We start from the raw sequence: 18,215 nt of genomic DNA, 5'->3' as shown, positions 1-18,215 counted from the left end.
ACTTCCCAGCAGCGAGAGCTTCCTGCCTTGGGATTCACCCAAACCAATACCAAACTACATCCCCAAATCACGTTATCTGTCCCCATTCCCACCACACCCTGAAGAGGTCCTTTCTTTGCATTTACCAGAATCACGTTTGGGTCAGACTGCTTGGGTTCCAATCCTGGGTCACATTTTGGGCAAGTTCCTAACCTCTCTGGGCCTCCGTTTCCTCACCTCTAAAGGGAGGGCGATGCCGTGCTGACCTTACATGGTCGTCAAGACGGTTAAGCAGGACATCCACCTATAGCTTAGAAACACTGCCTTTAGAAACACTGGCTTTAATAAACACCCAGGGGTGGTCAGCGTTATTACAAGTACCTTCTTCAAGGTGGGTGAAAGCACAGGCACACAACTATTTTCTTTTGACAACTCCTGTTAGTATTTGGTTTATTGGTACCGAGGCTCTTGCCTTTCCTAGTTAAGGGACCTGCCCCCATTCCTTTCATGCTGAGACACCGGAGAATCCCAGGCCCCTTGACTGGGAAGGCAGCTTGGCTGTATTTGTTTCCAGGTCTCCAAGGGAATCGCCCAGATTATGGAACCAATAAGAAGTCAGCCAAAGAGGCCCTCTGAGGTCACAGACATCTTTTCGATAGGCTTCTGAGTGAACGTGGAGACAGACCCAACAGTCAACAGGACTCATCGTCAGATGGCCTTTCTCAGCTTTCCAATCCAGAGATGGAAGGCTCTGCAACTCTCACTGCTTGCTGGTCCCTCGAGCTTCCCCACCTGATGTAACTCATGCTCTCTGCAGGTGCTGGGGGAATTCCAGCTGCTACCTGCTGCTGCCTTTTCTTTCTTTTCCAGGGAAAGGATAAACTATTGCTCAACCCCAAATTACAGCTGCAAACACAATAGAGGTCATCATGCAGGCCCCGACCATTCATTTGTTGTCTACATTTCAGCTAAACAAATGACTCCTACTACTTAAGATAAATACATAAACCAGACTCAACAGTTAGAAAGATCCCATGATTTAATACGGGGATAATCAAGTATTCTTTGATTTCAAAAGTTAACGTGGAGGAAAGCACATACGTTACACAGTTTTAAATGCACCAGAGAGCTGTGACCATGGCAGATGGCTTTGATGGTATCTACTTTAGGCCCAAATATTTGAATATTCTTTCACAAAAGGTTGTCAGCCTCACGGGAAGTATACTGAATCAGAAAATAATTTGTGCTTCTTTAACTAATTGTCGGGCCTCACCTGTTACCTCAGATTGTAACAGACTCATCTTTTGGTGCACAGGCAACAGAAGATTAAGGCATGATGTGGACCCTAACATCTGGGGGGCCCTGCTGGGCCAGGGCCGGGCTCCTGGGGAGTCAACGAGAAAGCTGAGTCTGCCTCCCCCTCGTTCTCCGGCAGGGCCCTCAGAGAACCTGGAATGCCCAGTTCCTGCGCACATGTCTCCATTCTGCCTGGCTCCCCGCCTCTTAGCAGCTTCCCTCCCTTAGTATCCAAGGTTCCCACTTCTTTGCTGGGCCACCTGCTCGGCTTCCCCAAACTCCAAGCCTGCGCAAGGAGTGACGGCTGGGTGGCCCCGGCGGTGGCGCGCGGCTCCCTGTCGCTCAGCCCCGCAGCCAGCGCGGAGCTGTGGTCAATCGCTGCGCTGCAGGGGAGCCGCCTTTAACCCCGGGCAGACGGCCAAGCGCGCCCAGCCCTCGCCGGCGCCGCGGCCAGCAGGCGGCCAGGCGCGGGTCCCCGAGGCCAGGTGCCGCAGGCGCCCGGTACCCCCGCGCCGAGGGAGCGCCCGCGCCGCCGGAGCAGGCGGGGTGACCACGGCACCGGGTGGAGGGAACGCAAGAGCCGAAACGCGGGGCGTGGGCAGGGGGAGCGCGCAGCCTCCGCGCCGAGCCCTTTGTCCCGCGTGCTGCTTACACCGGGGCGCATGGGGCCCGCGTCCCCGTGACCCCGGTCGCAATCGCGGTCCCGGAGCCAACTCCTCCAGCAGACCCGCCGCGGGGCCCGGGCCGGCCGGTGCGGCGGAGCGGGGACCCCGCGTCCACTCCGCACCCAACTCTGCTCGCCCCGCGGCGCGCTCCGCCCCACTCGGCCCTGCAGGAGCCGCCCCGCGCGTTACCTGCAAGGAGCCCGGGCGGCGGCCGCATCTCCCTCCCGGGCGCGGAAACTCCCGCCGCTTGAGTCGCCTGCCCAGAGCTGGGCAGGGGGAGGGGCCGCCCCGCCGCGCCCCCCTCCCGCGCCGCGCGCTGGCCGCCGCCCGCACTTCCCGCAGCTCCCCACGCGTGCGGGCGCTCACTCTCACACTCCTGCTCGGCCCGCCCCCTCCTTGCGGCCATTGGCTGCTTCTGCCGTCACTTTCACGCTGCAGCCGTCCCTCTTCAGCTCATTGGCTGATGCACCCGTGACGTCGAGCCCGAAGGGCTGTCGGCAGCGAAGGAAGCGCAGGGACTGGGCGAGTGGGCGGGAAAGGAGGAAGCGAAGTTGTGGTAGTGGAGTCCCGGCGGGCCGGGGCGGGAAGGGGCGGTCCCACCGGCCGGGTGCGGCGGGCTGCGGGCGGCCCCTCGCGGGTTCTCGCCGGCTGCGGGAGGCGGGAGGCGGGAGGCGCGTGCGGTGCCCTGTGGTCCGCCGGCGCCGCGTCCTTTCCTGTCTTGTCTCGAGCGCCTTGCGCTGCCGGTGGCGCTCGGAGGAGGGACTGCAGCCTCCCTGCAGGACAAGGAGCTGGATCGGAACCACCAGAACTCTGGACTTCTTACTGTCTGGGAGGAGTTCCTTCAAATGTGTGTCTCCACTTTCCGCCTCTCAGAACAGACCTGAAACTGCGTCCTTCCTTCCGAGGCCTTGCCGCGTTTGTTGTTGTTTATAGCAGGTCCTCATCCAAGGTCCAAGGGCCCTCATTCTCCTGCTGACGCACCAACCCTGCGCTGGCGAGATCTGCCATCCCTCTTCATTCACTAAGCGTCACTTTGCCCTAAACTTCCAGTCCCAACAGGATTGCCACTCTGCACCCCACCCCCCCCCCAACCCCTGTCATCAGATTACTTTGTCTCCTGCTTCAAGAAAAAGGGAACTGTATCCACTTTCCACCTCCAAACCTACCAACCTACTCTTTACAGCGCAGATTCCAATCTACCCCGCGGTTTCCCCGGTATCGCTGAATCCATTCTAACATCAGCCTCCACCTCCTCGCTGAATCTGTATTGTCAACAGCCTTTAATCAGTCCCGAGCCTTCCTGGACAACGCGCGAGCCTTCCCATGCCACCTGCCTCTCTCCTACTCTCAGCTGAAGTTGTTGAAAGAGCTGCCTGCCCACATGCTAGTCTCCCAACTCCCATTCACTTCTTGGTTCCACACTCCACCGAAACTGCCTCCAATAACATCAACAATTGCCAAATCCAGAGAACACTCTCTCTCTCCTCATTTTACCTGATCTCTCAGCGAAATTCATTCTTCCTCCTTAACACCCTTTGGTGATAGCGGTGCTCTGTCCTCCTGCTTCCCTGTGTCCTTGGCTTGCTTATCTGCTTCCCCATGACCTCCAGATGACATATTTTAAAGGTCTCGGCCCATTCCTTGCACGCCACACTTTTCCCCTGCATGACTTAATGCCAAGGTTTTAATCAGTATGTCCCAAATTTATGATTCTGATCCTTACTTCTCGGACCTCCAAACCCATGCATCTATTTTCCTATTCAGCTTCTCCACGTGGTTGTGTCACACAACCATCTCAGATGGAACATATCCAAAAAGGAATTGCACGCTTTCACTGCTTGGTCCTCTTCCCTGTGATAGTCATGGATTTACCCTTGGCACCTGACAAACCACCAAGATTCTACTTGCTAAATGTCTACCAAGTCTGTCCACTTCTTTCCACTTTCAGCACTACATACAATGCTGTGCTGCCTGTGCCTTCCTAACCCCCATTTGGTGATGTCCCATTGGTTTGCAATGGGCCACCGTGGGATTATTTACACCACGGAAATTGACAAACATTATGAATCAGGTTTGATTTATTTTGCTCATTGTCTCCAGACTTAAGAAGGTGATAGAGAAAATGTTAATAATGTAGATCATACTTAACATGTGTTATGCTTAATGCTGAAACGAAAAGAGTTTAGTTTAATGGGTTTAATCTGTACAAGGGCGAGAAATAGTTGAACAGATCACATATATTGAATGACAATAAGTTTGTTCGGAAAAGAGCAGATGGAGATGCAATTCCATTTGTGAAATCAGGCCTGGTTGAATTACAAGCGTTGGCTGGATACAGGTACAAGCCCTGGGCAAAAACCAACAAAAGCATTCCATGAGAATCCACCAGCAATATGAGTTTGCAATAAAAGGTATTTGCACACTTTATCATTTTGTGTAAATTGTGCTAAATATCCTTTATATCAGTAAACATATATATATACCTTCATTTTCCTCAGAGAACCAATTCTTAAACATTTACTAGTACACTACTGATTAACATCATTAGAATTAGCAGTTCATGGTGAATACAAGTTCTACTTAGTTTCACTATTGTCTTTCAATTTTCTACAGATAATGCCCTCCTTATTTCCTGTTCCCAGGACGATTCACTCTCACCATGGCCCCTGCTGGCACACAGTGACAGGTGTTCTGCTCTCCATTGCTCTTAGATTGAAGGCCCAGATGCTGCTCCGTGCCCTGGCCCCTTGCCTATTGCTCCGGAACCATCTCATGCCCCTATCAGCTTTGTTTCATAAGCTCAGCCACCTTGGCCTTTTATGGTCCCACAATGTCCTGGGCTCCTTTCCATCCTGAGCTGTTCATATACACCTGCAGCATTCCCTCCTGCTCTCCCCCCGCGACTCCTTGCTAACTCTAACTCATCCTTCAGGTCTTTGCTCAAAGGTAAATTTCTCAGAAAAGGCTTCCTTTGGAATCATCTCTCCAAGCACCTGCAGGTCCCTTTCTCTATACTTTCATAGTTCTTACCACAATTGCAACTAACCATGTGCGAACCATTGTATAAAGTCTATCTCCATCATTAGAGTTCCACAGAGCAAGGACCATGTCCGTCTTAACTGTACTCCCTGCAGTTGCCATGCCCTCCACGTAGCAGGCACTCAGAATGTCTTTCTGAGAATAGTCCATTTCTGAAAGTCACACTGCATGTCACTGGCAATGCCGGAGTTAGAATTAGAATCTCCTAACAATACAGTGGTATTCTGTCCTGTAACTGCTGAGCCAGCCAGGATCAAAACGATAGCATACTATGCGCCGAGCATAGGGACAGGCTCTATGGAAAATACAAAGGTAAACCTGGTGCTGATTCTGCCTTTCACAATCTCATGGTTTAATAAGTATAAGATGTAGAGAATATCTCCTTGCTGCTGGTGGATGTACTAGCCCTCACCCCTTGGCTCCAGCCCCTTGGACAGGAGCCCTGGGGTCACCAACACACGGAAAGCAGGCTGTTTGAGCACTGGGTATATGTCAGGCACTGTGCTAAACCATTTACATATATTATTTTTTAAATTCTCACAAAAACTCTTTAAAGTGATTATCATTATTCTCATTCTCAGAGGTCCAGGGTCAAGTGGTCAGGGCATTTCTTAGTGGAGCCAAGACTGGGTGTACAACTGAGGGACGTAGCTGGAGATTTAAAGAACCTGATGTTTTGTTTTTTAGATTTCACCTACAAGTGAAATCATATGGTATTTATCTTTCTCTGTCTGTCTTATTTCACTTAACATAATACCCTCTAGGTCCATCCTTATTGCTGTTGCTGCAAATGGCAAGGTTTCATTCTTTTTATGGCTGAATAAATATTTCATTGTATATAGCACCATATGTTCTCTATCGAAGGAAGCTTAAGTTGCTTCCATATCTTGGTTATTGTAAATGATGCTTCAATGAATAAACTCATAGATATAAATTGATAGTTGACAGTTGGGAGGGGGCTTGGGAGGATGGGTGAAAAAGTTGAAGGGAATAAGATGTACAAATTGTTAGTTACAAAAATAGTCATGGGGATGTAAAGTACAGCATAGGGAATATAGTCTGTAATCCTATATAATAAAAGCCCAATATGCTAAGTGTCTGACTGTTTGACCAGTCGCTATGATGTGCACTGACCACCAGGGGACAGACACTCTGACCAGTAGGTTAGCTTGCTGCTAGGGTCTGGCCCATCAGGACTGGGCAAGATGGGCCGGACATGCCCTGGAGCCCTTCCATGGTCCCTCCCTGGCCCCGATCATGCACCAGTGGGGTCCCTTGGCCTGGCCTGCGCCCTCTTGCAATCCTGAACCCCTCGGGGGATGTCAGAGAGCTGGTTTTGGCCTGATCCCCACAGGCCAGGATGAGGGACCCCACCCATGCACGAATCCATGCACCAGGCCTCTAGTCCTATATAATAAAAGCCTAGGTGGCGTCATGCGACATTGTCACAAGATGGCCACCCTCACGTCGTCACAAGATGGCTGCCACAACATGGACACCACAAGATGGCCAGCAGGAGAGGGCAGTTGGGGGCAACCAGGCCTGCGGGGGGGGGGGGGGGGGGCAGTTGGGGGCGACCGGGCCTGCAGGGGAGGGCAGTTGGGGGCGACCGGGCCAGCAGGGGAGTAGTTGGGCGTCAATCAGGCCTGCAGGGGAATGGTTAGGGGCTAATCAGGCTGGCAGGCAGGCGAGCGTTTAGGAGCCAGCAGTCCCGGATTGTGAGAGGGATGTCCGACAGCAGGATTGGGCCTAAACTGGCAGTTGGACATCCTCCAAGGGGTCCCAGATTGGAGAAGGTGCGGCCTGGGCTGAGGGACACCCCTACGTGCATGAATTTCGTGCACCGGGCCTCTAGTATTGTAATAACTATGTATGGTGTCAGATGGATACTAAACTCATTGGGGTGTTCACTTTGTAAGTTATATAAATGTCTAATTTCTATGTTTACACCTGAATCTAATATAATATTGTATGTCAACTGTAATTGAGAAAATAACAAAGAACCCTAAAATGCTTAACAAGGTTGATATTTGGGGCTGGAGCGAAATGGAACTGAGAAGATAGTAAATATTGTCTTTTCCCCCTCATTCCTTGTCCCTTTTTCTCAGCAGCAGGTGTCAGAGTTGTTGGAGGGAGACGAGCCATTTGGAGGGCAAGTACATAATTTCTGAGGACAGCTTTTGTGGGTCCCTTGCCCAGCTGCCACTGTTTAGTCTCTGATTGGCATACCATGAGGGCTGTAGCTGCTCTCCAGTGCACACACTGTTCCTGGGATGGAACTTCTTCCCAGGGTCAAGGAGATCACATCAATAGATGCGTCAAGGGGTGCTGTGTACACCTGTGACAGCTGTGCCCCGCATAACTCCGGAGGACTCTAGTCACACAAGTTGCAGTGCACCCCATTTGCACACATTTTTAATTTACTTTTTATTTTTAAAGATACACATCTCTATTTCTCATTTTAAAAAATATTTTTATTGATTTCAGAGAGGAAGAGATAGAAACATCAATGAGAGAGAATCATTGATCAGCTGCCTCCTCACACCTCCTACTGGGGACCAAGTCCAAAACCTGGGCATGTGCCCTGACTGGGAATCAAACTGTGATCTGGTTCATAGGTCAACACTCACCTACTAAGCCACATCGGCCAGGCTGTACACATTTTAGAGACTCAAGACTTCCCAGAAGCCAAAATATTTCAAGCACCCCACCAAACTCTGCAACCAGATGAAAGTAGTTACCCCCTTTCCCAAAGGCTCAAAATGTCTCACCTTCTTAGAACAACTTTTGACATCACTACTGAGATGGAAGAAAGACATTCATTCTTACCCACTCAGCCTGCCCTCCCTCCACCTGCCACCCCCCAAGTAACATACATGCACAACAATACCTGCCACAGCTAAAGCAGAGTACCACCAGTGGGAGAGTTGTAAGGCAGAGAGTGGAGCCACCTGAGAAGTGAGTGGAGGAAGTATTTGTGGGCAGCTAATAGCCTTGTAGCACATTGTACTACATCCTTTAGGTAATCATATCTAATAAAGAGGGAATATGCAAATTGACCATCATGTCATAACAATCACGATGGCTGCGCCCACAGCAGAGGCTGAGTTCCTGTCATGAGCCTTAACGAGCAATCAGCAGTGACCCGAGGCTGTGTGGCGCTGGGGGGGGGGGGGTGGAAGGGGTCCTGAGGCTGTGCCCCCTGCCAGGTGGGGCTTGACAGGGGACCTCAGGCTATGCCCCCAGCCTCGACGCCGGGCTGGGGGACCTCAGGCTGCACCCCCTGCCCTGGTGCCAGGCTGGGGGACTTCAGGCTGCACCCCCTGCCCTGCAGGGCTTGACAGGGGACCTCAGGCCATGCCCCCTGCCCCAGTGCTAGGTTGGGGGACCTCAGGCCATGACCCCCCGCCCCGGCACTGGGCCAGGGGAGCTGAGACCATGCCCCCTGCCTGGTGGGGCTTGACGGGGGATCTCAGGCCACACCCTCCACCCAACAGGGTTTGACAGGGGACCTCAAGCCGTGCCCCCCTGCCCCAGCGTCGGGCCAGGGGACCTGAGGCTGCACCCTCCATCCTGTGGGGCTTAACTGGGGTCCTGAGGCTGCGCCCCCTGCCTGGTGAGGCTTGACAAGGGTGGGGCTGGCCAGGTTTGGGTCTTGCACAATTTTGAGGCACCACAGGTGTACGGGGACTTGACTCTGGGACTTGCAGCGTGCCCCAGACTCTGACAGGAGGAAGATTTTTATATACATTTTACTATTTTTTTTTTCATCTCTGACACTTCTATTATAGAGAAAGGGCAAATAGCAATATTAAAATATTTCCTTAAATTAATCCCCTTTTAATGTGCATGAATTTCATGCACCGGGCCACTAGTACTTTAATAATGGATTATCCACAGATTGGAACTTCCCAGATATTTAAATGTATTTACCAACTAACTCATTTGCAACAGTACCACATTTTTTTTTTTTACCTTGACCTTTCTATGCTCTTCAGTAAAATACAATAAATGCAACATCTTTTCCTACAAATAAACTCTCTGCAATTTCTTTCAATTCCACTTATGGCAAATTGTATTTCCTCAACATTTAAGATGTGTTATTTAATGAATCACTTTTATTTTTAAATCTTAAGCTTGAATAAAAATGTCTACTTTGTTGATTCAACTCCAGTAATGCCCTTGTCTATATTAAATGGGATTTACTTAAAATAGTGGGCTATTTATTTACTTACCTCTTTATTCATTCAAAACAATTTTTTTTTTTTCTGAAGTGCCATCTATCTGCTGGTTACTCTCTTGGATACCGAGGTTTCAGAGCTCAACAGCTCATACCCCTAGGCATATAGGCCTAGAAGCATAGAGGAAATAGATTAATAAACCAACATAGTCAGGTTTAATGAGTATCTCATAGAGAAATGTTTAGGGATTTGTGAATGTGCCCAAGGCCCAGCAGGTAGGGGTGGAGAAAGGAGGAAAATAGGAGTGTGTTAGAGCAGTACTACTCAGAAGCACGGTTCCTGGGCCATGCCAATCCATGAAATGTTTCTTATTGGTTTGCCATCTGCAATGAGATCAGTGCACACACTGAGTCATTAGAAACTTTATAGCTATTTGATAATGCCTGGGGCATTGATTAATTATTTGGGCTTGTATATTTCTGTGTCTTTGTTTCAATTATGTTTCTTGTTATTTATTTTTACTGTACTTTAAAAAAGTATTGGTCCAGGATGGACTAGAAATAAAAACTTAGGTCTTCACCACAGATGGTTTGAGAAATTTTAGATGAAGGAATAGTTTTCTAAAGGAGAGCATACCTATGTTAGTTCTTGAAAGATTAGTAGTTATTGAAAAATCAGGTAAATTCTGAGGATGTCCTAAGCAAATGAATTGGACTGAACAAAAATATAGAGACATGAAAAGGTATAATACATTTTGGTTGGCCTGTTGTACAGCCCATGCATGAGGAATTGGAGATAGGTGAGTATGAATGGATAATGTACTGGTCATTAGTATTACTTGCTAAATTTTTCTAGATCCCCTTTGTTTCCCAGACACACGGTAGGATTACTTTTCTCCATCCTCTTTGCAATTAGGTATAGCCCATGTGACTTGTTTTAGCCAATGAAATGTGAGCAGAAGGGACATGTGTTATTTTTGGATGGAAGATGTAAGAGCCAGATTGAATTTAACACATGTCATTCCTACAGCTGTGATGATCATGAAAGTGTCAAGGGGGGATTTTATTTTTAACACATGAAAGATTTTGTTTGTATGCTGAGAATTAAGAACTAGAAGAGAGAAAGAGGTTGAAGATAAAAGAGAAAAAATATATATGTACGTGATATGGATCATGGTGTCTGAAGAACTAAGAAGGTAAAGTAATCCACAGTACAGGTTGGAATAGATACTTTTTCCCCCCTTGTGCTAAAGTTAATGATACTAAAGAGCATAAACCTCCCATTCATGTATTGTTTACTTTTTTGGAAACATCTTACATTGTCATTGATTCACCCAAGTTCAACAAGTTAGCTATCTACTCTATCTTTTAATTAGCTAATTACTTTCTTTTTTAAAAAAAAATGTTGATTTTTGAGAAGGAGAGGAAGGGAGAGGAAGAGATAGAAACATCTATTAGAGAGAATCATTGATTGGATGCCTCCTGAATGGCCCTCCCACTACTGGGGATCGAACCTGCAATCCAGGCATATGCCTTGAACTGGAATCAAACAGGTTTGTGATCATCTCTATTTTTAGAATTCCCAGATTTCTCAAGAGCTGTTGAGAATTATGGTAGGTCAATCAATATTTGTCAATTGTAGATTTTTTTTGGTATAAATATAAAAAAGATTTTGGAGAGAAATGCTAAATGGTTTTAGTTGCTTAATCTTAAAACACTATATTTTACATAGTATTTCTATAGATTTTAATGCACATTTTAATGTGCATTTTCAACACTAGGTGTTTTATAATAAATTAAGCAAACAAGCTTGTGGAGCCTATATTTGAATCTAAACTTTAAGTCCTGAAATAACTGGAGAAACCAGCATGATGTTAGAAGAGGAAGTAAAAGAGTAGTGCTTACTCTATGCTAGTAGTGTCCTGAGAACATTATGTATATCAGTTAATTTGGTCCATACAACACCTTATAAAGTAGATCTACTATTATTGTCCCCTTCTATAGATGTGGACACTGAGGCACAGAGAGGTTAAGTCACATTTGTATGTGACGTGAGGCAGCCTGTCTGGGAAAGTGTCATGATTTAACTGGTTCTCTCTCTTGCCTCTACATGTCCTGGGATGGACATCAATCAAGAATTATATAAAATCCTTCTCAAAACCTGCATCTTTATCTCTGCAGCCTTTCTTCTTTCTCAATCATCCTTTGTCCTACCCCCAGCATCTTGCTCTCTTCTCCTTATGCCAGTTGTCTCACTTTAAATATCTATTTAAAATAAATATCATAATAATGTAATCTACAATAATAAAAGGGTAATGTGCTAATTAGACCAGACATCTTCCGGATGTCATTCCAGACATCTTTCCTGACGAAGCCGGGGCCCCAGGGAAGCGGCCCGGATCCCCGGTACCTGTGGGCAGCAGGAGAAGGGAAGCAGCCCAGGTCCCAGGTGCCGGAGGGAAGCCAGTGCCAGCAGCCAGGGGAAGGAAGGCCTACTCTTGCACGAATTTTCATGCATCAGGCCTCTAGTAGTTAATAATAAAAATAGTTCATCTTAACTGATAGCTTAGTATGTGTCAGGCATGTGATACATGCTTTCTTTAATGGATTATTTTATATGACCCTAATGACCCTTCGGGGTGTGCTATTACTATTGATTTTATAGATGAGGAAGTTGGATCTTAGAGATGTTAAGCAGCTTGCTCAAGGTCATGCATAAGTCAAGGGCAGAACTGGAGTTGGCACTGGGCAACATGACACCAGATCCCAATGTTCTAAATCGTTACCCAAGGTAGCCTCCCATTTAATTACTGTTTCTTCAAACTTCTGTTTTTCTCCTTCAAAATACGAAATCTTCCTAATATTCTCCTTTTTCCTTGGATTGACAAATTCTTGCTATTTAGCTCAAGTTTTATGATCTTCATGCAGACCAATACCCTCCTGCCTACATTTTTAGTAACAATCTGCTCTTTCATAATTATCTTTTATTTTTTAATAAATTACACTTACATTGTTGTAATTCTCATGGAATTTGAAGGGCACACTAGTACCTTGTGATTAAGAAATTTCCTTTGGCTTTTTTTCATACTTTTTCCTACCTTTTGCCTGGCTTTTTGTTCATATCTTCTTTCTTTCTGCTTTGACCTCCTTAATGCTTCCCACTTACCTGAGAACCCAGTTCAGGGAGCACTTTCTTCGTGAAGCCAGCCTTTCTCTAATCTCCAGGTAGAATTCTGAATGCCCGCCCTTGGGTCCTCAGTGGATCGATCCCACAAAGCTGTGAGAATCTTTCCAACTTATTAATTTTCTTTCAGAGAATTGTTTATTTCGCTATGATATGGATGGTATCTGATTCCCTTTCTATGTCCCCGGGGCTTAATACAGTTGAAACTAAAAAAAAAAAAAAAAAAAAGTGTTTGTTGAATTTAATTTGATTTCTAAATTCAATACCACTATCTATGAGGAATACTCTTCTCTAGTGTGCATAGGGATCTAAGTATGGTTAGCCTGGGGGAGAAAATACGAAGGCGGGTATGATCTTAAATATCCCAAGGATGGTCACATTCTGTGCTCAATGAAGCACAATTAAAACTAATGGGTAAGAGTTGGAAGGAGATTTGTCTCAGTTTAAGAACTTTCTAATAGTAAGTATCTAAAATGGAACAGGCTACCTTAAAAGCAACCATGAATTCCCCATCAAGTAAAGTCTTCAAGGACAGGCTGAACAAGCCAACGACAAGTGTACTGAGAAAGGAATTCTTTTCTGTACTCAGAGACACTGAATACGGTAACCTCACAAGGATGTCTTGACCCTGACAATTATGGTTGCCGTTAAAGAATAATTTCCAAATAGTTGGAAACATGACTCCTATAGATGTTAGCGTAAAAAATATTTTATTCAGCTAGAAAGATGATCAAACTAGTTCAATAAAATTAGAGGAGTAGGTATTATCTCCAGAAAAGACATTCTGATATAGCTTTGCTGAGTTTGAAATAAACCTGGTTCATGTCCTGTGTGTGTGTTGCATGCCCTTGGATCGGCTTTGACTCCTGGCGACCCTGTGAATGAGTGATTCCACAATGTCCACCCTCAGCAGCCCTCCTCTGCTCCTGGAGATCCATGCCTATGGCTTCCTTGATGGAGTCTATACATTTCATATTGGGTCCTCCTCTTTTCCTGCTGCCTTCTATTTTTCCCAGCATTATTGCTTTTTCCAAAGAACCCTGCCTTCTCACATATGCCTGAAGTAGGACAGCTTCAGGTTTGTCATTTTTGCCTCTGGTAATGGATTAGGCTTAATTTGCTCTGGGACACACTTGTTCATCTTTCTGGCAGTCCAGAGTATCCATAGACCTTTCCTCCAACCATGTTGGAGCCTGTCCTACAGGGCAATGAAATTGTAGCCTTTAGAATTATCCTTTTTACCATACAGACATTTTTCGCATCTCTGCTGGATAAGGCTTACAAGTTAACATGGAACTTTACAGACACAGAGCTCTTACCTAAGAGTCAGTAGAGCAGGCAAATGACAGCCTTCTGGAGGCTGTGAGGGCGGTCTGCTCTATGCTCCTCCCCTAGCTTCTGGTGGTGGCTGGCAATTTTTGCTGTTGCTTGACTTGTAGACACATCACTCCAATCTCTGCCTCAGTGTTCACATGGCATTTCTTTCCTGTGTGTCTCTCTGTTCCCTGTCTTTCCTTCAATACAAGGACACTAGTCTGGTTGGATTTAGGGTGCACTTTTCTTCAGTATGACCTCATCTTAGCTAATTACATTTGCAAAGGCCCTACTTCCAAATTAGGTCACATTTTGAGGTTCTGGGAAGGGCATACATTTGGGGGCGGGGGTACTATTTAACTTACTACACCCAGTAAAACAGTAAAAGGACATGTCACCTACTTAACCTACTTTTTTTTGGCCATATTTTCAAGTTTTAAGGACTTTTTCTTAACAGTGGTAGACACATGCCTTCCCCGTCTCTCAACTGATGTCTCATGTATTTCAATGGTAGTCATCCAGCTGAGGCCAGCTCTCTATAGACTGATATAATTAATAAAGAAGGAAGATGCTAAGTATGTCTAATAAAAAAGTAAGGTGTAGATCACATAGGAATGCTTGACTGTAATGATAAGAAAGAAAAAAAGCTTAATTTCCAGAGCAGGTCTCAGGTCACTCCTTTACTATTTTGGGAGAAATCATTTTCATGAGCTGTTTTGGTGCCTAACATGTTCCTGGAATTATTGAGGACGATTCAAGGAGGTAGGTCTTGGCACACATTATGAGCAGAGAATGGAATTTTAAATTATACAGGCAGCTTCAACTGCCCTCCTTTTTTGTTTAAATGGAAGCTTTTGAATACGATATCTAGTTGGGCAGAATTTAGGATTTCATAGCAGAGAAGCTGCTAGCACTTGTCTAGTTTAGCCTTGGTAGCAAGTCTCTTTAGAGTAGATATTTTGGGGGTAGGGTAGGGTGGGGAAGGGAGTCACTTTAACCACCCCCTTTAGTGATTCAAAGGTTAGATGACTAGGGGACCATTACCCAGGGTAATTTTTTAAAAAATATATTTTATTGATTTTTTTACAGAGAGGAAGAGAGAGGGATAGAGAGTTAGAAACATCAATGAGAGAGAAACATTGATCAGCTGCCTCCTGCACACTCCTCACTGGGGATGTGCCCGCAACCAAGGTACATGCCCTTGACCAGAATCGAACCTGGGACCCTTGAGTCCGCAGGCCGATGCTCTATCCACTGAGCCAAACCGGTTAGGGCATCCACGGTAATTTAACAGAAACTATTTGGGACAGGTTTTGCTCCAAAAGCCTGAGTTAGGAGGTGGGTAGATTTGAGTGGAGAGGGTCTGAGATTCACCTTCCGCCCTTTCACTACTGAGATTCCACTTTCTTGAAGCTTTTCTGATGAGTCAAGCTGGCCTTGACGCAGCTTAAGTCAGTCAATGGGAAAGGTCACCTAGGCCTCAAGTGGGAACTCATTTCTCTATTCATCTATCTATCTGTCTGTCTGTCTCTTTAGGTGGGGAGGTATCTGGGCTGGTAAACTATGCTCCGCACAAGCTTTAAATATTTGTTGCCTTCTTAAATCTATTGGTCCGGCAGAAACTCATGCTTAAAAAAAAAAAAAAAGAAAAGAAAAGGCTCAGCCTGTGGTTGAACTAAAGGTGGTATAACCTTAAGATCCAAGTGTAGGGTACACCTGTGTCTGAAACCAAGAGCCATAACAACCAACTGGGCGTCCATTGGCATGGTGGTAGCTCAGAAAGGTGGTGCTGAGCTTGATCTGCAAAACTTAGAGTTCCTCTGCCTGGTCCTTTGGGGCTGAGTAATGAAACTTTAATTTTTGGCAGGTCTAAGGCAGCTTTCCAGAAGGAGATAAATGAAATTTCTGATAAATAGGGCAGGTGAGAGCTCAAGCAAGACATCAGCAAAATTAAAAATGATAATGACCTCAGTTTTCTCCCAAGTTGATAAAATGGCTCAACCAATTTCAAGGCACTTAGTGACATTTTTGCCTGATTTTCTTCTTACTAGAAGTCACTCCCAGGTAAATGACTCTTTCCTTTTTCCCTTCTTTATATGAAAACTTTGGCTTGCTGCCTAGAATTGTGTTATTCTTACTTCTGGAAAAACATTCAAGAGAATTAGATAGAATAATTTCATTTAAAACAGATGATGACACACATTCTGTTTATTTTCTCTTGGCGTTTGCCAAAGTGCACTCTGTGTTATTCTTCATGGTATTCTAATTACAAAAATTCTGCAGCACACCAAAAAAATTTTTTTTCTTTTTGCTGACTTGCCAAAAAAAAAAAAAAAAGAGTATACTTTGAATTTATTCACATGGGATGGCTACTGTTGTGTTGGTGGTTATCATCTTTTTATTTGACAATCTAAGGGGAAAGAGGTCGTGCCCCTCACTAAATAGTCAGGTATTGCATGTTTTAAAATTTCTTGGGTCTTGTGGGTGCTACACACCAGTTGAAAATCGCTGCCCTTCAGTTGGTTAGAATCTTGTCCTGATACACCAAGGTTATGGGTTCCATCCTCGGTCAGGGCACATACAAAAATCAACCAATGAATGCATAAATAATTGCAACAGCAAATCGATGTTTCTCTCTCTCTCTTTTTTCCCTTTAAAAGTCAGTGAAAAAAGAAAAAAGAAAATTGCTGCCCTAAAGGAAAGTGGCCTTGCCTGAAATAATCCATTCTTTTAACTGCCTTGTCCCACACTTCCTCTGCCTATAGAAGCCTTCCATTTTGTATAGCTCCTCAGAGTTCTTTTCTATTTGCTAGATGAGATGCTGCCCAATTCATGAATAATTTAATAAAGCCAATAATAGCTTTACGTTTACTCCGCTGTATTTTTGTTCTCTAACAATATAAATATATATACTAAACATGTTCTGTAATCAACATCATAACTCAATAATTTGTCATGAACAGACACCTTTTCAGCTCCTTAAATCTAGATCTAGAAATCACTTATGTTCATTGGAGTTTATCACACTGTCTGTAACATAATTTAGGGCCATTAGGTGGCTTGATTTTTCATTATTATGAACAATGCGGAACATCTTTTGCCTATATTTTTCACATTTTGGTAATGATTATCTTAAGGTAGATTCCAAAGGTCATAGCCTTTTATGTTTCCTTGCAACAGTTTGCAGAAGCCTATTTCTCAATACCTTGCCCAAATAGATTTTGTCAGTATATTTAATCTCTGCCAATCTTCTAGGCATAAAAGTTTAATTTTGTTTAAAAAATATTATCAGTAAAGTATTTAAAAGTTTAAAATTCATGGTTTCTGTACCACCTCTGTATTCAGTTCTACCCTCTAAGATCCCCTATTTTAAATATTTCTATTTTTCTTATTCATCATGACTATTTCTGTAAAGATAATACTGCTTTATATATGTATTTATTTATAAGTGTTAGAGATCATATTGATGTCCATTTGGACATGTGTTTTCATGGTCTTTTCTGCCTCTATTTTTCTGCATCTACTCCTGCTATATTTATTTTATCTCACATTAATCTAGAGCTAAAAGTCAATATTTGTTTGGATTTTTTAAAAAGTCCACTCACACAAAGCTTTTACAAAAATTGTACATTCCCCAAGGAGATTAGCGATAAGTTTATATTGAAGCAAAGCAAACACAGGCATGAAAGACATTCCCATTTTTTTCCAGCTCCATCAGCTGCCTGTGGTCAATTACACATGGCAACCAGTTGTTTGCCATTCTCCTCAGAGGAGATGGAGTTCATTTCCCCTCCCTTTGATTCTGGGCTGGCCCACGACAGCTCAACCAATAGAATGCAGTGGGAGTTAACTGGAGTCAGTTTCTTTGAGGACTGGCAACTTCTGCTTCCTCTCTCTCAGAATGCTGGTCCTTGGGATATACCCTCTTGAACTTGGCCCCCATGATGTGAGAAGCTCCAGATGACATGTGTTCACCCAAGCTCCCAGCCAACTGCCAGCATCCACTGCCAGCCATGCAGATGAGCCATCTTGAACATTCTAGTCTAGTTGAGTACCCAGCTGTCTGCAGTTCCAGCTACCTGTAATAATGTGGAAATGGAAAATATATCTAATGAATTTATGGATTTGGCCTAAGGAGATGTTCACTGAGCTCCCAGATGTCTTCTGACCCAGGTCACATCATGTGGGGCAAAATAAATGCCCAGGTGAGTCCAGACTTAGGATGGGCTGCTGGAGAGCAATACATACCTGAAGCAGATGCCCCACCATTGTGTTGATCCTTCATCTCATCCCAGCATTACCTAATATACTGGCTCCTCAGCCATTCTCTCCCCATCTCTAGTTCTCCCTGCTACCATCATCACTTCTCTTTCTTTCAAGGGCCAAACTAGCCAAATTCCTCCTCTGGTTTCATTGAAAATATCTTGCCCCACCCTGAAAATTTTATGCCTGCTGGGTTAGGTTCTCAGCATTCTTCCAAATAAAGTCAGTTCTCTCTCAAAGGAGGACAGTGATGAGTGACATTTTCTCCACTGATGAACCATGCAGAACCTACACT

General features: G+C 45.1%; 1 protein-coding gene and 1 pseudogene across 3 annotated transcripts in view; both read right to left on the bottom strand.

Annotated features, from left to right (window-relative positions):
* The window catches only part of TMTC4 (transmembrane O-mannosyltransferase targeting cadherins 4), a 62,049-nt gene extending 59,775 nt beyond the window's left edge, over positions 1–2,274 (bottom strand). For all 3 annotated transcript variants that reach the window (XM_070408644.1, XM_070408645.1, XM_070408646.1), the window contains exon 1: positions 2,130–2,274. The gene's annotated coding sequence lies outside the window, so the exon portion shown is untranslated. The remainder of the gene's footprint in view (positions 1–2,129) is intronic.
* A 34-nt stretch (positions 2,275–2,308) lies between these two features.
* Positions 2,309–18,215, bottom strand: part of LOC139006120 (lupus La protein homolog) — a 198,658-nt pseudogene continuing 182,751 nt past the window's right edge.

This window comes from Myotis yumanensis, unplaced genomic scaffold (assembly GCF_028538775.1).
Source record: "Myotis yumanensis isolate MYYU_CA2020_CCGP unplaced genomic scaffold, mMyoYum1.0.hap1 SCAF_3, whole genome shotgun sequence".
Taxonomy (NCBI): Eukaryota; Metazoa; Chordata; class Mammalia; order Chiroptera; family Vespertilionidae; genus Myotis; species Myotis yumanensis.
The sequence above is the reverse complement of the archived record's forward strand: the minus strand, read 5'-3'. Positions and strand labels throughout refer to the sequence as shown.